We start from the raw sequence: 24,015 nt of genomic DNA on the forward strand, positions 1-24,015 counted from the left end.
CCTTAAAAAAAGCACTTTGTTCCTGTCTAAATGAGGATGCCATATCTGTCAGTGCCTGTATGTCATTTGTTCGCTCTGTGATTGGAGGTTGTCTGACTTCTTCTGCTGTTTCATCAATGTCAGATTCGTTGACCATTTGACTTGCAGCAGGTGTATTTAAATCAGGTGGTGTTGGTCCCTCCTGTGAGTGACCATGTATTTGTGTCTCATCATCATCATCATCGTCTTGATTGATGGTGTCCTCGACTAGTGGTTGCAGTGTCAATTCGACCTGTTCTTCTTCAAAAACAAAAATAAAATTAAAAAACAAATTAAATAAAATAAAAACAACCATATCTAACCTTTAAAATTTACCATTTCCATACATACCATCATATAATGCAATTGAACTATCTTGCATAGTTTGAAGCAATGCTCTAACACCTGTTGAGAAATAAAAAGGTTAACAAACTATATTTTCAATTTTTGAGATTTCAATGTACACATGCGTTCATTTAAAAATATTTTAAACATCGAAGAATTTCAATACCCATACAAACATTGTTTGCTTGATTACAAATTAAATTCCGTTACAAGGTTCATTATATTTATATAATTATGTTAAGAATATATATTTTGTTTGGTTATTTATTTGTGCTTAATATTGCTTTTCATTATGCCCGTTCAAAAGGGCAATTTATGGTATTACAGTAGTCACACCCATAGCTCTATACATCACCCACCCCTCTAACCCTATGTTTTGCGATCTCGATCTCCAAACACTGCAAAGTCTCTTTTTTCTCTCTATCTACCATTTTCTTTTTCTCTCCATCACCCACACCTCGCTTTTGAGATCTCTATCTCTCTCACCTTCTATCTCTATCCCCTCCTTTCTATCTCTCTTCCCTCCTGTGTTATCCATCTTTTTATCTCAACAGCACTTTTTTGAAAAGCCTCTGACAAACTAACGATATGATATACACATATAATTTTTTTTTTTATATTGCTTACATGCGCTTTCTTCTCGATCTCTATTTGTTTGGGAAGTTGAAGCTTGAGGTTCCTGAGACGTGGTTTCATGGACAAAAGGTTGGTCCTCCTGTGCATTTACCTCCTCTTCCCCACAGACATCCTCATGTTGTTCTTAAATATAAATAAAAATTTATCAATTCACAATATACCTACAAATGTAAGAACACCACCCAAAAAAAAAAAAGAAATAATAAAAAAAACATTTTACCTCTAAAGTCCATTGTGTCTCCAGGAACATCCAGGCCGACCACAACTGCATCCCCCATCCTGGAATAGAGAATTTGTTCGAAATCAGTCAATTCCGCCCTGTATCCTGGTCCTCCACCTGTTGCTTTAGCCGATTGTTTTGCTTGGCATACCTTTTTTTTTATGTTCTTTCTAATGTCGTTAACCCTCTTACGACATGCCCTTACATCCTTCGGAAAGCTACCTTCTGAAGACACAGATGCGCTGATTTGGGTCCATATTGCCCGCTTTCTCTGTGGGTTAACAGTTCTTGCCTGGTAGCCGATTATCTCCTCATAATGTTCCACCACTTGTTCCACCAAAATACAATTTTGACGATGGGTGAACATTACACTTCTCCCACTTTTTGTCTTTCCTGCTTGCAATGATGCCATCTTAAAAATGAGTAGTTAAAGTGCACAAAATGGTATCCACAATTTAACTAAACTTAAATTTAAGTTACAATCTAATTTAAAGAATTTGTGCATAAAGGTTGCGAGAAAAGGGCGTGAAATTAAAATGAATAACGGTCATGTGTTTGGTTATGTGTAAATATTGTAAATTAAATAATATTTATATAAATTCTTATTACATGTTAGTTTTGTCTGTTAAAGTAACAATTGTTATATTTGATGGATACTAGCATAAAAAAATACATTTGTTGCAATACGGTAAAAAGTTAAGGTTTGCTTAGATACTATTAGAGACAATTGATACAATAAAGATTATAAAGCTTAGGATGTAACTAAAAGTTAATACAAGTTTATAATACATATTGAAACATAGATTGAAACTTATACAAATACCAATCTATATCAATATTGATTTAAAATATTGGATTATTTTATTACTTGTAATTGCGCATTTTTATATAGAAATTAGTTCAGTTACTTGGCTACACCCTAGAAATAGAAATCAGCACAGCAAGATGGCAAGATCTAGGAAATTCTCTATAGGTGAACTATTGATAATTTCATATACAATGGAAAAATATTTTCCAAAAAAAAGAAGGGGAATTTACACCTTTGACCAGGATAGGAGAAATAATATTCTCTGTGAAATGGTAAGAAGAGTGAGGCGTATATCTGGACAGAGGAGGACGAGAAAGCAATGCCTAAAACGCTACAATGATTTGTACAGGAGACAATCTAAATTGAGGACACTTATCCGGTGTTACCTGCGCAAATGTAAGACTTTGACATAATCCAGATTCAATTTTTACAATGTATGTTACTCAGAAATGTATGTATAACATTTGTATTTTTATCAATTTCATAACATGTGCATTGGAAAACACATTTATTTTATAAAACTATCAAATTTAATTGTGTTATATAATTTTATTGTATCTCTAGAAATCACTTAGAGAAAAGAAATTCTAGATATGCTCAGAGTCTGGTGATTTATGGCTGTACATTTGTCTATTGTGATTGGCTAACACATTTTAATATAATTTTACTTTCACAGTTATCTTGAGTGTTGTTTCTAAAGTTAATTAACTTACATTGTTTGGGTTCTCTACTTTACAAGTTTAAAAAGAGATAGTGATGTAAATCTTTGGATTCAACAGTAGACACTGTCTCCCTTGAAGAATGACACGGTTTTTATAATATGTCTGATTCTTTCTTTTATCTATTTATACTGAATTATAAGCCAACTTTGTTTTGATGTTTGTAAAAGAAAAGAATGTGTGAAAGTATGTTGTGCACATCCTAGTATTAAGGCGATTAGATAAAATAAAATTTTAGAAAGATTATCTAATCTATTTCTAACATTGGAAATATGGTCTTTTTCTAAAAGATATGTACAAATTAATAATTTTTCTTTTCTATTAAATTGTAGATTAAATATGATTTTACATTATATAATATGAAAAGTGCAACTAATTTGTTTACATTTTTAAATAGTTAAAAACCGTAGAGCACCGAGATATCTCTGTCCAATTGATGACAATTCCTCAAGTTCTGGTGGAGAATCTGACCCCTTGCCAAGGGTGTTTATGGACAGGGAGGGAAATGATATTCCAGGTATTTATAAATTGTAATAATTTATATATATATAGATCCATACAATGTTGGCAATAAAATTAACATTTTTTGTGTTTAAGTAATAAGAAGGCAACAACGTAGGGCAAGGCCTATTATTGAAAATGAGTCAAATGAGGAAGAAGAACTTCAGAATCCGAATTTGGAAGGTTAAATTAATTTTATTACTTTTTATTGCATTTATAATAAAAAAATAATTTTATTTGAAATGTAAACCATTGTTTTGTTATACATAGATGATGCAGAAATTCAGGTTGAGAATTACCGTCAAGATGGAGAGGGAAATAATGAGGAGAGAGAAGAAGTGGTACAAGATTATGAAATAGAACAAGTGCTTGTGCAGGAAGACGATTTAGAAGATAGTAAGTAATAATATATTAGAAAAATTCTAGTAATAACAGAATATTGTACTACCAAATATTATATATATATATATATATATATATATATATATATATAGAGAGAGAGAGAGAGAGAGAGAGAGAGAGAGAGAGAGATAGATAGATAGATAGATAGATAGATAGATAGATAGATATAGAGAGAGAGAGAAATACAAAAAAAAGGATAATTAATTATTTTTAATATATACAAGTGGAGTAAAATCTAAAATTTCATTTTATACAGTGATGCAAGAAGAAGAGGTGGACAGAGAGGTGCATGATGAAAATAGTTCAAATGATTCCTCTGATACCATTAATTATGACTGGGGTGAGTATATCAGACATGTGTTTATATATGGATTTAAAAATACATAAGAATAACCTTATTCTTTATCCCCTTAAGGACCAGCGACGTACCCTGTATGTCATTGGCCTTTTTTTGGGACTTGATTGTTTTATAGCATGGTCTTGCCACTAGCGTTGAGACTGCTCTATTCCACAAAGCCTGCTGGAGGGAGGGCATTAATAGCGTGTTCTTGCTAGACTTGTGCTATTATGTCCTGAAAAAACCCTTAACGACCAGTGACATACAGGGTACATTGTGGTCATTAAGGGGTTATTTTATACAGTACCTGAAGATCAAAACATATTGATTAACAAGAAACAGTTATTGGAGATATTAAAGAAAGCTGAAAAAGGACTTAAAGAAAACTATTCAAGTTTGCATGAAATGCGCCTTAAAATAGAAAAAATGTAACAATACAATTTGATTTTTCATAATGTGACCAAATTTTATTTTTATTTTTGTGATAAAAAATAAATATTTATGTTTAACCGTGTATTGGTGTCCTTATAAATTATTATAAACATAACACTGAAATCAATATAACAATGTATGAGATTGAATAAGGGACAGTCTACAATCTATTTTTTTATTGTTTGCAAAAGATTGATATTCACTTTATTTCTGAGTTTAATGTTTAGCATTAACAACTCATTTATATTAATACACTTTTTTTTTTAATCTGTGGTTACCTTGGACTTCTTCCAGCTCACTGATGAAATGACTATCACTGATTATTATCTATTCTCTTGCATTAGCATTGTGTAGTAACCCCAGTGCCTGAACAGAGTGTTATCTATATGGCCAACGTGTAATTTCAAACTCTTTTGAAAAGATATTTCAAAAGCCTGTGATAAGAGGTAGCCATGAAATTAGCATATGTATGTTTAGTTTAAAATAAGATTATTTACAAAAAATGCATTTCACCAGAAAAGAAATGTAAAATTGTATTAATATTAATAAAGGTACAATGGCAATAGTTTACTGTCCCTAGAAACACCTTTGAAATAGTCATGTGGGTCATGCAAAGGGGGCTTGGATTATGTCAGCTATGAACTAAAAAATATACATTCATATATATATATATATATATATATATATATATTTTAAAAATCAATATTTTACAAACACAATATTAAATATTTGTCAATTCAAATAAATATTGAGGAAGTAAAATTGATGTAATGCAAGGCAGATTATATTAAAATGGATTTAAAATTTATAAAAAAAAGTATAATATTCAAATGGATTAAAAAATTTAGAAAAGTATTATATTAGTTATTAAAAAACAAAGGATAAAAATAAAATAAAAAAAAAGATATTAACATTATTGGCTCGAAATAATCGACATTGAAAGCTGTTTTAATGATAAATAAGGCGCATTTTAAAAAATTGTGGCGAGATTTATCAATAATCCGCCGCATCTCGACAATGGAAATCAGCGATAAAATACTACTGGTTTAATGATAAATATTGGCGCACATGTGCGCCTTTGCAAGGGCGAGATGCAGCGAGTTCATAGGAGAATTGAAAGTTGTAATTCTAAAATGAATGATAAATAGAGCCCTTAATAGCTACCTAGTTAAAATAATTACAAAATTACCTGTAAAATAAATCCTAACCTAAGTTACAATTAAACCTAACACTACACTATCAATAAATAAATTAACTAAACTACCTACAATTATCTACAATTAAATCAACTAAACTAAATTACAAAAAAAACAAACACTAAATTACAAAAAATAAAAAAAGATTACAAGAATTCTAAACTAATTACACCTACTCTAAGATCCCTAAAAAATAACAAAAGCCCCCCAAAATAACAAAATGCCCTACCCTATTCTAAAATAAAAAAGTTAACAGCTCTTTTACCTTACCAGCCCTTAAAAGGGCCTTTTGCGGGGCATGCCCCAAAGTCATCAGCTCTTTTGCATTTTAAAAAAACATACAATACCCCCCCATTAACATTACAACCCACCACCCACATACCCCTAATCTAACCCAAACCCCCCTTAAAAAACCTAACACTAAGCCCCTGAAGATCTCCCTACCTTATCTTCACCACGCCGGGTATCACCGATCCGTCCAGAAGAGGGTCCGAAGTCTTCATCCTATCCGGCAAGAAGAGGTCCAGAAGAGGCTCCGAAGTCTTCATCCTATCCAGCAAGAAGAGGACATCCGGACCGGTAGACATGTTCATCCAGGCGGCGTCTTCTATCTTCATTCATCCGGCGCGGAGCGGGACCATCTTGAAGCAGCCGACGCGGATCCATCCTCTTCTTCCGGTGACTCCCGACGAATGAAGGTTCCTTTAAGTAACGTCATCCAAGATGGCGTCCCTCGAATTCCGATTGGCTGATAGGATTCTATCAGCCAATCGGAATTAAGGTAGGAAAAATCTGATTGGCTGATTGAATCAGCCAATCAGATTCAAGTTCAATCCGATTGGCTGATCCAATCAGCCAATAAGATTGAGCTCGCATTCTATTGGCTGATCGGAACAGCCAATAGAATGCGAGCTCAATCTGATTGGCTGATTGGCGGTGTACGGAGCGGCAGATTAGGGGTTAATAATAAAATGCAGGGGTCAGCGATAGCGGGGTCGGCAGATTAGGGGTTAATAAGTGTAAGGTTAGGGGTGTTTAGACTCGGGGTACATGTTAGGGTGTTAGGTGCAGACTTAGGAAGTGTTTCCCCATAGGAAACAATGGGGCTGCGTTAGGAGCTGAACACTGCTTTTTTGCCCCATTGTTTCCTGCCCCATTGTTTCCTATGGGGGAATCGTGCATGAGCACGTTTTTGAAGCTGGCCGCATCTGTAAGCAACGCTGGTATTGAGAGTTGAAGTGGTGGTAAATTATGCTCTACGCTCCCTTTTTGGAGCCTAACGCAGCTCTTCAGAGAACTATCAATACCAGCGTTGTTTAAAAGGTGCGGGGGAAAAAAACACGCGTAGCTAACGCACCCCTTCTAGCGCAAAACTCTAAATCTAGCGGTATATGTTTTGTATATATATTTATGTTTAATGTGGCGTGTCACCATAAGTTAAATAGGGTGTTGTTAGAGTCTAGTATAGACTGCAATAAAACTTTTCAAGTAATTCCTTTTGGAACTGGTTGTTTAGCCTGGTTTTCTTTCAGGAATTCCAGTAGCAGTCTTAGGACATGTTATTTGGCTACACTATCTAAAGTAAATTTATCTAACTGCATTGTGGATATTGTAATACTGTCTGAACAATTAGGTGAATGCATATTTGAAAAAAATAAAATATGATGAAACAGCATTTTAAATTTCCAATAATCTGTATTGAGTACAAATTTGCCATCATGAGGTACAAAGGGCTTGTCACTGGGCCAGTACCCTGAAAAGGCCAAATTTGCACTATTTTTACGGGTACATTATGGTCACTAAAGGTACATATTTGCCTTTGGAAGGTACAATCTGCAAGGGTACCAATATGCACCTATGTTAAAGGGTACAGTAGGTGTACCTTTGAGGGTACTGTCCCAGTGACAAGCTGTTCTACCCCTAAAGGTACAATTTTTGCACATTTTTTCTGACAGTGTGTACAGCATTAGTTTAGATCACCCTTGAAAGACTGAAACTGCTGCATTCTAGAGCTTAACTTGACTGCACTATCACTAAAGTATATCTTTATGGGATAGAGATATATTTCAACAAAGGATACAAAGAGAAATAGGTAAAACTGATAACATTACATTGTAGATTTTTTTTCTAAAGATTGTATGTCCTGCCTCAATCATGAAAGTTGAATTTTGATTTACATGACCCTTTAAATTGAAGCTGTTTATTTAATTTTTTGTTATAGCATTAAACTAACAGTCTGTGCATGTTTGTAAACAGCTTATTCCTAAGGGACAGAGAAGACTTTCTGACAAGTAGACCAGGATCTTTTTTAGTCTGAGCAAATGTTGAATGTTCTCTGAACATTCAGCATTAATTTCTCCAAACTGACTGTTAACTTTCCTCAAATGTAACATTTAAAGTGAATGACAATTTTGATGCTAAAGTGCCTGGTTTTTAAAAATTCGATTAAAAACAGGAGCACTTTAATTCATCAAAATTTACATTTCACTCCTGTTGAGAAAAAAAACTTACCTTTTAATCTTGACAGCAGCTCCAGCTTCCTCCGGTCGTCGCAAGCCATTTCTGATGTCAGAAATGATGGATAGGTCATCCTCCAATCAAGACTTCCCCCCCAGGGGAATCAGTGTCTGATTCAACGCCTGATTGGAGGAAGCCGGATTCCTCATTTTAGACCCAGGAAGAGGCTTTGCGACGGGTGGAGGAAGCTGGAGCGGCTGTCAAGATTAAAAGGTAAGTTTTTTTTCTCAACAGGAGTGAAATGTAAATTTTGATGAATTAAAGTGCCCCTGTTTTTAATCAAATTTTTAAAAACCGGGCACTTTAGCATCAACATTTTCATTCACTTTAAACAACCACTTTGAAAAGTAACATTTTAATGTGAAATGCTGAACAAATCAGAGTTTAATGTCTAGAAACTTTAAACTTAGCTTGGGAATTTCTTATATATTAGCGGCATATGTTCCATTAGAAGCTTAACTGTTCACATTCATCAAGCTAACCGAATTATACCTGTGTTAATTTCCGAATATATGAATGTCCTACTTTTTATTTTTGCAAGGGTTAAAAAAAAAAAAATGGAAGCAAAATATATACACAGTCATTGATAAAATAAAATATGGTCACTAATTGATTAAATATTAATGATGACTATGGCCCCGTTTCTAAAAAAAATAGCCGGTCTAGATGTGGTTTTCCCCTCCAATGCTCGCAGAACAGCCTTTATAGAATTCTATAAACAAAAGGGTCTGTCCCTGTGAGTGGTGAGATGTCTCTTATACAAATAACAAGAGCTCTCTGCTAGGTAAAAGTTCTCAATAGAGGTTAAAGTACAGAGGGGGATACCGGCTTGTTTTAAAACTTGAATATTACGATTAAAGGGACAATCTACTCCAAAATAGTTGTTGTTTAAAAAGATAGATAATCCCTTTATTACCCGTCCCCCAGTTTTGCATAACCAACGAGATGATTACCTTGTATCTAAGCCTCTTCTGAGAGCCCCCTTATCACATGGCTATTTATTTATTATCTATTGACCTACATTTTAGCCAGTTAGTGCTGTGTCCTGCACAACTCTATGGGAGAAAGCACAATGTTATCTATATGGCAGACATGAATTAGCAATCTCTTGTTGTGAACAGCTAATAAAAAAGCATGTGATAAGAGTCTGTCTGTTGAGGCTTAGAAACAGGCAGAAATTATAGGTTTTAATGTTGGTTGTGCAAAGCTGGGGAATGGGCAGTAAAGGCGTTATCTATCTTTTTAAACAATAAGAATTTTAGTGTAGACTGTCCCTTTAATACAAATCAAATTACGCTGTTTTCAGTGCACTGTACCTTAAATTACCTGTCACTTTGGTAAGCATAGGTTTTCCTTTCAGGCTAATTAGTGTTTTTAGTATTTTGGTGAAAACTTGCCATGGGATTTCAGAGAAAATTCATATATGCCCATGGAACGCAGATGTTTAGCCCATTTTATGAAAAATTAATGTTTTATATTTTGTACTTTTTAGTTTGAAATTCTTGCTTCGTTTGCACATCCAGTGTACTTAAATTACGATTTACACTGTGCATAGTATTACAATTTTTTTCCTGTGTAATTTTACCTGCAAAATTTATGTTTTTGATAAGATTTTTGGTAAACAACTTTGTTAAAAAAAATTATTCGCCTTAAAAATAAAAAATTTCCCTGCATATTTTTCTGTAAATGGTTCAATTATTCGTTTTGTAAAATGTTTAAATTACAATTTTTAATGTGCACTTTTGTAATGTATGCATCTTCTCCCCATACGAAAATGCAGCATACGCCCCTTAGCGAGACACCCTGTTTCAGGGTAAAAGGTGACTTTATATAATTCCACCAGGGAAATAGAAGGACTCGTGAGAATTCTTAAAGAATTTTACCAGCCCAGAGAACTATTAAGAATCACTAAGGCCCGATGATCGAAAGTGCCACAAGGTGGTGAGATTTTCAAAAGGGATCCTTTGCCATGTTGAGAAAGCCGATAAAATATTCCAAGCAGCTGACATCAGTGTTTTAAGGCAGCATCGCTGAGAGGCATTTTACTATACATTGCAATGGGTGGCGATGCTGGAGAAATATTCCAAGCAGCATAGCCACCTATATTGACAATGTAAATTGACAAACCTAATAAAGATACCTATTAACCCCCTAAACTTACATCACCCTCAAAGCAATAAACTCCCTACTTAACCCCCTAATCACTAATATCCCACTGCAAACTACCCCTACACTACTTAACCCCCCAATACCCCACCGCAAACTATCCCTACACTACTTAACCCCCTAACTTTCAATACCCTACCACAAACTGTCCCTACACTACTTAACCCCCTAACCCCCAATACCCCCACCACAAACTATCTCTACACTACTTAACCTTCTAACCGCCAATACCCCCACCGCAAACTATCCCTAACCTATTCACCCTCTATCCATCAATACCCCCATTGTAAACTACCCCTTTACTACTTAAACCCCTAATCCTTAATCCCTTGGGCTAATCCCCCAAGACCCCTAATGTTATACAAAAAAAAAACACTACCATTTCTAAAAATAAAAATACCCAACCAGCCTATCGTAAAGCTATAGTCCTCTTTAAAAAAAAGCCCACCCCTAAAAAAAAAACCTATACTAACACTAAAACCTACTAAAAAATGCCCTGAAAAGGGCATTTGTCAGGCAGTGCCCTAGTTGAAGTGATTATCTCTTTTGCATCTAAAATACCCTATACTAAAACCAAAGTAACCACCCACCACCCAAAAAAACCTATCTTTAAATATATTATACAACATAAAACCTATCCTAAAATGGTACATCAGTGATTTAGCTCATTTGCTAACCCTAAACTAAACCCCCCAAAAAAATCCCTAACGCTAAACTCCAAAAGTTAGTACTAACTAACTTAAATCCAGCTCCTTAGGTGGGCAGCTGCGGCCATGCTCCTCTTCTGTCTTCTTCCATGGCGGCACCCCTCTGGGGCTGTCATCTTCCATCCACCTTCTGATCTCCCATCCAAAGCTCCTTATTTTTTCTGATCTTCCACCCGACGTCCTCTTCATGATGTCTCTGCAGCGCACTGAAGATTGAATACAAAGTTTTCCTTGCCCTTGTATTTCTATTGGCTGAGTTTTAAATTCCTAGTCCAATCAGGCAATAGAATGGAACTTTTTTCTATTGGCTGATTGGACTAAGAATTACAAAATCAGCTATCACTCCATTTAAACAGAAATAGAGCTTTGTTTTTTTATTTACCTATCAAAACAATATTTTTTTTAGTAGACAACCCAAGGTTTTGATCTAGGTCCATATTGCCTAGAAGCCTGATGAAACAGCTCTTAGCTGAGAAACGCATTGCATGAGCTGGGGTATTTATTGCACCCAGTTTTTATACACTGGTTTGGTATTAATTTATTTTAATCTGTTTTAAATTAATTGAGTTATTGTACAACCAGTGTGCATAAGCCTGTTATATTCAAGCCCATACACCTGCCATTAACCCCCTAAACTTACATCACCCTCAAAGCAATAAACTCCCTACTTAACCCACTAATCACTAATATCCCACTGCAAACTACCCCTACACTACTTAACCCCCCAATACCCCACCGCAAACTATCCCTACACTACTTAACCCCCTAACTTTTAATACCCTACCACAAACTGTCCCTACACTACTTAACCCCCTAACCCCCAATACCCCCACCACAAACTATCTCTACACTACTTAACCTTCTAACCACCAATACCCCCACCGCAAACTATCCCTAACCTATTAACCCTCTATCCATCAATACCCCCATTGTAAACTACCCCTTTACTACTTAAACCCCTAATCCTTAATCCCTTGGGCTAATCCCCCAAGACCCCTAATGTTATACAAAAAAAAACACTACCATTTCCAAAAATAAAAATACCCAACCAGCCTATCGTAAAGCTATAGTCCTCTTTAAAAAAAGCCCACCCCTAAAAAAAACCTATACTAACACTAAAACCTACTAAAAAATGCCCTGAAAAGGGCATTTGTCAGGCAGTGCCCTAGTTGAAGTGATTATCTCTTTTGCATCTAAAATACCCTATACTAAAACCAAAGTAACCACCCACCACCCAAAAAAACCTATCTTTAAATATATTATACAACATAAAACCTATCCTAAAATGGTGCATCAGTGATTTAGCTCATTTGCTAACCCTAAACTAAACCCCCCCAAAAAATCCCTAACGCTAAACTCCAAAAGTTAGTACTAACTAACTTAAATCCAGCTCCTTAGGTGGGCAGCTGCGGCCATGCTCCTCTTCTGTCTTCTTCCATGGCGGCACCCCTCTGGGGCTGTCATCTTCCATCCACCTTCTGATCTCCCATCCAAAGCTCCTTATTTTTTCTGATCTTCCACCCGACGTCCTCTTCATGATGTCTCTGCAGCGCACTGAAGATTGAATACAAAGTTTTCCTTGCCCTTGCATTTCTATTGGCTGAGTTTTAAATTCCTAGTCCAATCAGCCAATAGAATGGAACTTTTTTCTATTGGCTGATTGGACTAAGAATTACAAAATCTGCTATCACTCCATTTAAACAGAAATAGAGCTTTGTTTTTTTATTTACCTATCAAAACAATATTTTTTTTAGTAGACAACCCAAGGTTTTGATCTAGGTCCATATTGCCTAGAAGCCTGATGAAACAGCTCTTAGCTGCGAAACGCATTGCATGAGCTGGGGTATTTATTGCACCCAGTTTTTATACACTGGTTTGGTATTAATTTATTTTAATCTGTTTTAAATTAATTGAGTTATTGTACAACCAGTGTGCATAAGCCTGTTATATTCAAGCCCATACACCTGCCATTGAAGAGTGGCTCAAAGGATCCCTGGGACAGTTGCAGTTTCTGGGAGTAGGTGAACTGATACACCTGTAAGATATTAACCTGCGTCTAACAGCACATAAGGGTGCTCTTTTCAAATGTGAGTACCCTGTTTGCTTATTATGTGTTACATCTGAACTTGGACTACAGATATGCACATGAAGCGCCTGTCTTTTGTCCATTAGATATCTAGGCCCATAATGGTATATTTCATGCCACTGTTTCACAGCCAAATGCAATAATATAAAAAAATTGTTTACTTTTTCACAAACTATGGGGATTTCACTGAAATTATTGGCACACAACTACTGCACTCATAAGACAAATGGTTATAAAAGGTTCTCTGGGGTCCCCTTTGTTCAGAAATAGTAGAGATCCATGGCTTTGCAATTAGTTTTTAGCAATTAGAAAGCCGCTAATTGCAGCTCTGCACCACACTTCTGAAATTCCCCGCAGTGAAGGGGTTAATTAGTTAGCTGGTAAGGATAATATTATTTTAATACAGGGATCCCCCTCTCACCTGACACTTCCTACATCCCTGGTCCCTCCCAAACAGCTTTCTACCCCCACACCTACACTTCTGACCACCATTATTTATTATTTTTTTTAAAAATTCCGTAGAGTAGGACCCTCCCCCTACCCACAATCATTATGTAGCCCCCCCACTCTGATTGCCCATTTTTCTGAAGCATAGCGTCCCCTCCCACTCCCTTCCAAACATTTTTTCTGTAAGTAGGGTGACACACCTCGCTCCCTCCCCCCTCAACTGTTGTGCTGTCCAATCAGCTCCCTCCATCCCTCCCGAACCTTCCACCAGCACAAACGGATGATCATTGTCACTGTCTGTAACGATCTGGCAATCTGTCTTCATATGGTAACAAAGCACCAGTCATGCTCCATTATTATATGAAGACTGATGTCTGCAGCCCAGGAAGAGCAGCTCTAAGCTGTCACTTGACAACTGAGGCTTCATGGGCTGCCTGAAGGTCTAATGTATATATACGGCATGCAGTATGATGGGCTATGTACCTCAGGATGTATATAAACAACCTATTGGTGCAAGGGGTTAATAGGTAGGGTTTTATTTTGTCTTTATTAGTAAGTTAGATCTCTGACAAAATGCTGAGATAGGCATTCATGAGAGTTTGCTGGGCATTCTAGGGGAGTAACCTGCATTTTAATGGGGAAACATCGCCAGTAGTGTGATATTTTCCCAGGGCTGCCCTGCAAGTTAGGTACAGATTTTAAGCCATATTTATCTTGCAACCTTTTCAGCGGCAATATTTTCCAGTGTGAGGAAGGTAGTGTAGGTGCTGTAGATGTAATGTTAGGTATGCATTATTTGAAGTGTTCCTATACAGAAATCTCTTTTTTCGTTTCAGTGAATGCACTGTCTGTGCTGTGTAGGAACACTTCAAATACAGACCCACCCTCCGCTGATAGTGCCCTTGTCAGCAGACTTTTGCAAAAGCCGCAATATCTAGTATTTCCTATGTGAGACACATCCCCACTCGTCAGCACTTTGTGGTTTAGCCCCTTTTTAAGCAATATATTGACAAGAAGGCAGTTTCTCGTCGATCTGTCAATGTTTTGAATATTGGGGCGTAAATGTGTACAATTAGGGCTACATTACAAGTGGCATGCTATTGTTAGCACAGGACACGATAAGCAATATTGGGACCGCACTATTACAAGTTGAAAGTAAACCGCATATTACAAGTTGAAAGTAAACGGTTGCCCTCGAGTGTAAACAAAATTTGTGCTCAAAGGATTAGTGTGCAATTAGTAGGTCCTGGGACAGGGATTACACATCCAGAGACAGCTCAGAATAAAGTTTCAGAACTGCTCAATGTACCTGTCCTATCTACTAACAATACCACACCGGGGGTTGAATTAATAAGTATCCAAGGTCAGTAAGCAAATTCTACGCGTTTCAGCCACCAGGGGCCTTTATCAAGGATCTTGATAAAGGCCCCTGGCGGCTGAAACGCGTAGAATTTGTCTGAATACCGGGTTAAAATAAAGCCTCAAGAATAGAGGTATATCTGAATGGAACTATTTTGAACCTAAACCCGGATCTGATTTCAACACAGCGAGGAACACTGTTCAAACCGTTTGCCTAAGACGCTGAATACTCATTTTGCTGGACGGACCACAGTGCAGGAACAGGTTTACGGAGAAAGTATCAGTTTTTCACATCAGTTCCACACTCGTTGTTTTACCATCAGGAACCAGAGAATAAACTTGAACCTGTATATGGATCATCTTACTGCTATACAACACTGTTGCGAAAACCAAAATGGATACAGGTTTCCCACATATGTGATAACATCCCTTTTGATACATTAACTGGTTACTTTTGTATGTACACCCTAACTTATTTTATTAACTTCATTGCCTTCTATCTAGTATTGATTATACACGGTTTATTAATAATTTATCATTGTTTTTATCTTTGTAGTTTAGAATATGTATTTTATCAATGCCGACATCACACTTTTAATTTATCTAGTATTAATTGTTACAATATTCGTAAATTGATTGTCATTTAATAAATTTTATTACTTGATCCAATATATCGAATTCATTTTTTGGGCTCCACTGGCATTATCGGATGATTTATGGTAGTGATCATTTTACCATCTTGAGAGATATTGTAGAATATTATCTATCTTCTTTTTAAACGCTATTTTTTGTTGGTCTCTTTAAACATATTCTCTATTGCTGTCTTTTGTGGCGCTTACACATTTTTTAATATTTATAGTATTTATAATATTTATTATATTATCCCATTCTGGCCCCTTTTTTCACCTCTCAGCTATTCTTAGCGCTATCCCATCCCAATCTTTCATCAAAACCAAGTGAGATCCAAAAGGGTAGTCAGAGAACAAGTCAGGTTCAGGAACCAAACAGGAAATACAGGCAACACAGGAAACAAGGGCAAGGTGAGAGGCACTAACACTAGAACAGGATGAATCCTTATGTCAGAGCAGGAAGTGGATTGTAAAGCAGCCTTTTATAGGGGAGCTGATTGCAAAACTACCTGCAGCTGACAAGCAGGTGGAGCCAGAGAGCAATCCACTACAGATAACAGGTCTCCAAAAACTTCAAGCAAATGCAAAGCCTTGTGGTGCAGGAACAGAGAAACAGGCTGGGAACCAGGAGACCAAGTTTCAAATCCGGGCACGTCTGTAACATTTTGATAGAATCGCGAAGCACATCTAACTCTGGTGATATTTTTTTGGCTACAAGTGCCTATCGATGGATCATGAGTAAAAGTGATATGTTCAATGCCACCTTGTATCTTTTGCTAAAAATCCAACATTCCCACCCATCATTGTTCCAGCACCGTCTGTACAGACTCCAACACAGTTTTTCCTCTGTAACCTTTCATTTTTTAAAAGTCATTCAGCCTAGATTATGAGTTTTGCGTTAGGCTGAAAAAGCAGCAGGTCCTAACGTTGCTTTTTCCCTACTGCTGCTATTACGAGACTTGCAGGTTTAGGGGCACCGCACACTTCTTTGGCCTTACCGCATAACGACTTACGTAAACTACGTAAAGTCTTTTTTCTATGGGACTTCCATAGCGCCGGTATTACGAGTCTGTCCTGAGAGGCCAAAAAGTGAGTGGTACACCCTCTACCTCCAAGATCCATGACGCATTTTAAAGTCAGTAGTTAAGAGTTTTATGGTGCAACGCCGTAACATAAATCTCATAACTAAAGTGCTAAAAAGTACACTAACACCCATAAACTACCTATTAACCCCTAAACTGAGGCCCTCCCGCATCGCAAACACTAAAATAAAAAATGTAACCCCTAATCTGCCGCTCCGGACATCGCCGCCACTATAATAAATATATTAACCCATAAAAAAAACCTAAACCTAAGTCTAACCCTAACCCTAACACCCCCTAACTTAAATATAATTTAACTAAATCTAAAGAAAATTCCTGTCATTACCTAAATAATTCCTATTTAAAACTAAATACTTACCTATAAAATAAACCCTAAGCTAACTACAATATATCTAATAGTTACATTGTATCTAACTTAGGGTTTATTTTTATTTTACAGGCAAGTTTGTATTTATTTTAACTAGGTAGAATAGTTATTAAATAGTTATTAACTATTTAATAACTACCTAGCTAAAATAAATACAAAAGTACCTGTAAAATAAAACCTAACCTAAGTTACACTAACACCTAACACTACACTACAATTAAATAAATTTACTAAATTAAAAACAATTAAATAAATTAAATTAAATTAGCTAAAGTACAAAAAAAACACAACACTAAATTACAGAAAATAATAAACAAATTACAAGATATTTAAACTAATTAACCTAATCTAATAGCCCTATCAAAATAAAAAAGCCCCCCAAAATAAAATAAAAAACTTAGCCTAAACTAAACTATCAATAGCCCTTAAAAGGGCCTTTTGTGGGGCATTGCCTGTATGGCTCTTTTACCTGTAAAAAAAATACAAACAACCCCCCAACAATAAAATCCAAAACCCACACAACCAACCCCCCCAAATAAAATACTAACTAAAAAAAACTAAGCTCCCCATTTCCCTGAAAAGGGCATTTGGATGTGCATTGCCCTCAAAAGGGCAGTTAGCTCTATTGCAGGTCCAAACCCTAACCTAAAAATAAAGCCCACCCAATACACCCATAAAAATTCCTAACACTAACCCCCTGAAAATCGACTTACTGTTCTGAAGACCGGACATCCATCCTCAAGGAAGCGACAGAAGTCTTCATCCAACCGGGCCAAAGTCCTCAACGAAGCCGGGAGAAGTCTTCATCCAAGCCGGGTGAAGTGGCCCTCCAGAAGGGCAGAAGTCTTCATCCAGACAGCATCTTCTATCTTCATCCATCCGACACGGAGCGGCTCCATCTTCAAGACATCTGACGCGGAGCATCCTCTTCATCCGGAGTCTTCTTACTGAATGACGGTACCTTTAAAAGACTTCATCCAAGATGGCGTCCCTTAGATTCCGATCAGCCAATCGGAATTAAGGTAGAAAAAATCAGCCAATAGGATTGAGCTTGCATTATATTGGCTGTTCAAATCAAATAGATTTGAGCTTGCATTCAAATAGAATGTGAGCTCAATCCTATTGGATGATTGCATAAGCCAATAGGATTTTTTCTACCTTAATTCCGATTGGCTGATAGAATTCTATCAGCCAATCGGAATCTAAAGGACGCCATCTTGGATGACATCACTTAAAGGTACCGTCATTTAGTAAGAAGACTCCGGATGAAGAGGATGCTCCGCGTCGGATGTCTTGAAGATGGAGCCGCTCCGCGTCGGATGTATGAAGATAGAAGATGCCGTCTGGATGAAGACTTCTGCCCGTCTTGAGGACCACTTCGCCCGGCTTGGATGAAGACTTCTCCGGGCTTCGTTGAGGACTTCAGCCCAGTTGGATGAAGACTTCTGCCGCTTCCTTGAGGATGGATGTCCGGTCTTCAGAACAATAAGTCGAGTTAGGATTTTTTAAGGGTGTATTGGGTGGGTTTTATTTTTAGGTTATGGTTTGAGCCTGCGATAGAGCTAACTGCCCTTTTAAGGGCAATGCCCATCCAAATGCCCTTTTCAGGGCAATGGGGAGCTTATGTTTTTTTAGTTAGTAGTGTGGGTGGTGGGTTTTACTGTTGGGGGGTTATTCGTATTTTTTTTTTCAGGTAAAAGAGCTGATTTCTTTGAGGCAATGCCCCGCAGAAGGCCCTTTTAAGGGCTATTGGTAGTTTAGTTTAGGCTAGGGTTTTTTTTTTATTTATTTATTTATTTTAATAGGGCTATTAGATTAGGTGTAATTAGTTTAAATATCTTGTAATTTGTTTATTATTTTCTGTAATTTAGTGTTTGTTTTTTTGTACTTTAGCTAATTTCATTTAATAGTTTTTAATTTAGTACATTTATTTAATTGTAGTGTAGTGTTAGGTGTTATTGTAACTTAGGTTAGGTTTTATTTTACAGGTACTTTTGTATTTATTTTAGCTAGGTAGTGATTAAATAGTTAATAACTATTTACTAACTATTCTATCTAGTTAAAATAAATACAAACTTGCCTGTAAAATAAAAATATACCCTAAGCTAGATACAATGTAACTATTAGTTATATTGTAGTTAGCTTAGGGTTTATTTTATAGGTAAGTATTTAGTTTTAAATAGGAATTATTTAGGTAATAATATTAATTTTTATTTAGATTTATTTAACTTATATTTAAGTTAGGGTGGTTAGAGTTAGACTTAGGTTTAGGGGTTAATACATTTAGTATAGTGGCGGCGACGTTGGGGGTGGCAGATTAGGGGTTAATAAATGTAGGTAGGTTGTGGCGACATTGGGAGAGGTAGATTAGGGGTTAATAAATATAATATAGGTGGCGGCAATGTTGGGGGCAGCAGATTAGGGGTTAATACATATAATATAGGTGGCGGGGGTGTCCGGAGCAGCAGATTAGGGGTTAATAAATATAATGTAGGTGTCTGCGATGTCGGGGGCGGCAGATTAGGGGTTAATAAGTGTAATATTAGGGGTGTTTAGACTCAGAATTCATGTTAGGGTGTTAGGTGTAAACATAAATTGTATTTCCCCATAGGAATCAATGAGGCTACATTACTGAGTTTTACGCTGCTTTCTTGCAGGTGTTAGACTTTTTCTCAGCCGGCTCTCCCCGTTGATTCCTATGGGGAAATCGTGAACGAGCACGTACAACCAGCTCACCGCTGACTTAAGCAGCGCTGGTATTGGAGTGCGGTAAGGAGCACAATTTTGCTCAACGCTTACTTCTTGCCTTTTAACGTCGGGTTTGTAAAAACCCGTAATACCAGTGCTGTAGGTAAGTGAGCGGTGAGAGAAAACTGCACGTTAGCACTGCACAGCTCATAACGCAAAACTCGTAATCTGGCCGATTGACTTTAAGATATATATATCTTCCCCTCTTGTATTCCCTTCCCAAGGGCGACAAAACAATAATTTGTCATGTATGCTTCCTTCATAAACATATCTTACATAAAGTAACAAATGTGCCATGTTAGAAATATCAGTTGTTTCATCTAATTGAATTTCAAACTTTGGGCTGTCCCTAAGCCTGGTAATAAGCTGCTGGAATTGGTCATTACTAATTTAAGAAATTATTTTGGAAACAGTATCATTCGATAAACGAATTTTACGGATTTCATCCCCAAACTTTTTCCCATTAACTATTTCTGACATTTTAATAACAGCAGGTAACACGAGATCTTCTCCTATTGCATAGGGCTTTATAGTTTTTACAATTAAATATGAAGTTTCGTTAAATGTAAGTAAATACTTTTCGTTCACAGTAACAAATTTCTCAAAACAGTTGTCAGGGTACCTGTGAAGTAACATTAAATAAACTACAGATGTGTCACATAATTTGATATTTCATTTTAGCTAATATCTAATTTGACATGAATTGGTCTCACTATGACCCCTGCTCCACCTCACTGCTGCTTAAGACAAGTGAGAACAAAGGGAAAACATTTGGTTCAATTAGTGAAGACAGTTTATTTCAAAGAGATTTTCATTACATGGTTCTCTTTCAAGTTTGATTTCCTGATCTTTCCTCTATGTAATAAAAGGTTATCAGGTAATGACCCCTGTGGATAAACAGTCATGTTGTCTGTAGGAAAACCCTTTGAGGCTTAAGTGTATGCAGAGAAGAACCAATCTTACAGGGGGAAGTGACCATTCACTCTTCAATACAAATTGGTACATGCTGAGTTTTCAATAAACATCCTCCACAGACAAAAGGAAATTTAGATCTTAATAGTAGAGACATAGTTAAACCTATGTATTTTTGAAAGCATAGATGTCTTAAAGTGATGGTAAATTCCCTTCCATAACTTCACATAGTATGAAAACTCTTCTCCTAACTAGCATGTTGATATGCTTATTTTGTTTCAGCGTCTCTGAATCATTTCCCCTTAGGCTTCTTTGACTGGCAGCTCTTTCAGCCAATCAGAGCATCACCATGCGCCCCATGTAAGTTAATAACAGCACGCTCCCGTGCTTGGAACTCAGGCTGGAAGTTGAACTGCCAAACGCACCTGCTACGCTATTTGCGCGACAAAAACAATGAGGCTACTTACAGTATGTTAACAGTAAGCAGCCTCACTGTTTATGTTGCGCAAGTAGCGTAGCAGTTGCGTTTGCGCAGTTCAACTTCCAGCCTGAGTTCCAAGCACGGGAGCATGCTGTTAGTAACTTACATGGGGCGCATGGTGAGGCTCTGATTGGCTGAAAGAGCTGCCAGTCAAAGAAGCCTAAGGGGAAATTATTCAGAGAGGCTGCATTGAATCAGGTAACGGAGCCTAACAAAAACACTCAGTATTAAAAGTAGATTTGACATTGGAACAAAATAAGCATATCAATATGCTAGTTAGGAGAAGAGTTTTCATACTATGTGCAGTTACGGAAGTGAATATATCATCATTTTAAGGATTTGAAGTGGGGACAAATTATCTATATAGTTTTCAAATATTTAATATGTGCCTCAGACTATCAAATAATAGGTACAAATAAATGGATATGAGATTGTCTGTTTGTATAATATTAAATGTGAATGTCTGCTAAATTAAAAATATAAATGATATCATATGTTCTTATACACTCAGCAAGAGATATATAGATATGCAATATTTATATTGATATGGGATAGTAGTCCAATATAAATATAATTATGTAAAATTACATCTGATTGCTGATCTCAGGGTATGTATGTGATATTAAGATGATAACTGAGATATTAATTAGATCCATGCTAAAAGTATTAAAATCCTTTAAAAACCCATATATTTAAATGTATAAGAATTACTTTGTAATGTGGTACTACAGATTCAATTGTACTTTATCGACAGATGAGTCTTATGCCACTTTACAGATCACTAGTTTGGAATCATCTTGAGTATTGTAAAGAGGCCATATTTCTTGAAGTATATAAATAAACTGGTCTAAAAAATAAAATGCACAAATACTCAAAGACCTAACTATTTATAGTTTAGAGAAAGGGATGGAAAGATATGATATGCTAGAAGTCTTCAAATAATACTAAGGGACTAAATAAAATTGAAGCTGAAAGTATTTCTCACAAAAAGAACACCAGAACAAAGGGTTATGAAGTCATGTTGAATGGTAGTAGGTTTAGGACAAAAAGGGTGGTTGATGCAAATGGGTAGATTTATCATAGTGTGAGCGGACATGATACGCTGTCTGCATTTATCATTGCACTAGCAGTTCTTGTGAACTGCTGGTGCAATGCCGCCCCCTGCAGATTTGTGGCCAATCGGCCGCTAGCAGGGGGTGTCAATCAACCCGATCGTATTCAATCGGGTTGATTTCTGTCCGTGGCCTCTGAGCAGGCGGACAAGTTATGGAGCAGCGGTGTTTAGACCACTCCTTCATAACTTCTGTTTCTGGCGAGCCTGAAGGCTTGCGCGGAAACAGGGGCATCAAGCTCCATACGGAATTCTTCAAATTTAAATCAGCCAATAGGATGAGAGCTTCTAAAATACCATTGGCTGTTCAAAACAGCCAAATGGATGAGAGCTACTGAAATCCTATTCTCTGTTCAAATTAGCCAATAGGATTTTAGAAGCTCTCATCCTATTGGCTGTTTTGAACAGCCAATAGGATTTTAGAAGCTCTCATCCTATTGACGGATTTGAATTTGAAGAATAAAATCAGCCAATAGGAATGCAAGGTACACCATTTTGAAATGGCTACCTTGCATTGAAGCTTCAGTGTATGGCGGGGACCATATGAAGAGGATGCTCCGTGCTGGATGTCTTCACCGCTCCGCTGGGATGAAGATAGAAGACTCCCCCGTGATGGATGAAGATGTCACCGTCTGGATGAAGACTTCTCGCCATCTGAATGTCCGGACTTCAACATCCATGAGTAGATATTCTGGGGTTAGTGTTAGGTATTTTTTTTATTTTTTGGGGTGATTTTTTCAGATTAGGTTTTGAGCTTTTGAAAAAGAGCTAAATGCCCTTTTAAGGGCAATGAAAAAGAGCTGAATGCCCTTTTAAGGGCAATGCCCATACAAATTCCCCTTTAAGGGCAATGGGTAGCTTAGTTTTTTTTTAGAGATAGGTTTTACTGTTGGGGGGACTTTGTATTTTTTTTACAGGAAAAAAAACTGTTTAACTTAGGGCAATGCCCTACAAAAGGCCCTTTTAAGGGGTATTGGTAATTTATTATAGGCTAGGGAGTGTTTTTATTTTGGGGGGCTTTTTAATTTTTATAGGGCTATTAGATTAGGTTTAATTGTTTTTCGTTTATTATTTTTTGTAAGCTAATGGCTAGATTTAGAGTTCTGCGTTAGCCGTCAAAAGCAGCATTAAGGGGTCCTAACACTGGTTTTGGCCGGCCGCTGGTATTTAGAGTCAGGCAGGAAAGGGTCTAACACTCACTTTCAAGCCGCGACTTTTCCATACCGCAGATCCCCTTACGCCAATTATGTATCCTATCTTTTCAATGGGATCTGCCTAACGCTGGCATTTAGAGTCTTGGCTGAAGTGAGCGGTAGACGCTCTACCGACAAGACTCCAGCCGCAGAAAAAAGTCAGTAGTTAAGAGCTTTATGGGCTAACGCCGGTTAATAAAGCTCTTAACTACTGTGCTCTAAAGTACACTAACACCCATAAACTACCTATGTACCCCTAAACCGAGGCCCCCCCACATCGCCGCCACTATAATAAATATTTTTAGCCCCTAATCTGCTGACCGCACACCGCCGCCACCTACATTATCCCTATGAACCCCTAATCTGCTGCCCCTAGCATCGTCGACACCTACATAATATTTATTAACCCCTAATCTGCCCCCCCAAGTCGCCGCTACCTTACCTACACTTATTAACCCCTAATCTGCCGACCGGACCTCGCCGCTACTCTAATAAAGTTATTAACCCCTAAAGCTAAGTCTAACCCTAACCCTAACACCCCCCTAAATTAAATATAATTTTAATCTAACGAAATA

General features: G+C 36.9%; 1 long non-coding RNA gene across 1 annotated transcript; it reads left to right on the top strand.

The window, feature by feature from the left end:
• The first annotated feature begins 3,135 nt into the window (after positions 1 to 3,135).
• LOC128638068 (uncharacterized) lies at positions 3,136 to 3,613 on the top strand. Its single transcript, XR_008399039.1, has 3 exons — positions 3,136 to 3,263; positions 3,344 to 3,430; positions 3,518 to 3,613. It is a non-coding gene; the product is annotated as an uncharacterized LOC128638068 (long non-coding RNA).
• The last annotated feature ends 20,402 nt before the right edge of the window (positions 3,614 to 24,015 follow it).

Source organism: Bombina bombina, chromosome 8 (genome assembly GCF_027579735.1).
Source record: "Bombina bombina isolate aBomBom1 chromosome 8, aBomBom1.pri, whole genome shotgun sequence".
NCBI classification, from domain to species: domain Eukaryota; kingdom Metazoa; phylum Chordata; class Amphibia; order Anura; family Bombinatoridae; genus Bombina; species Bombina bombina.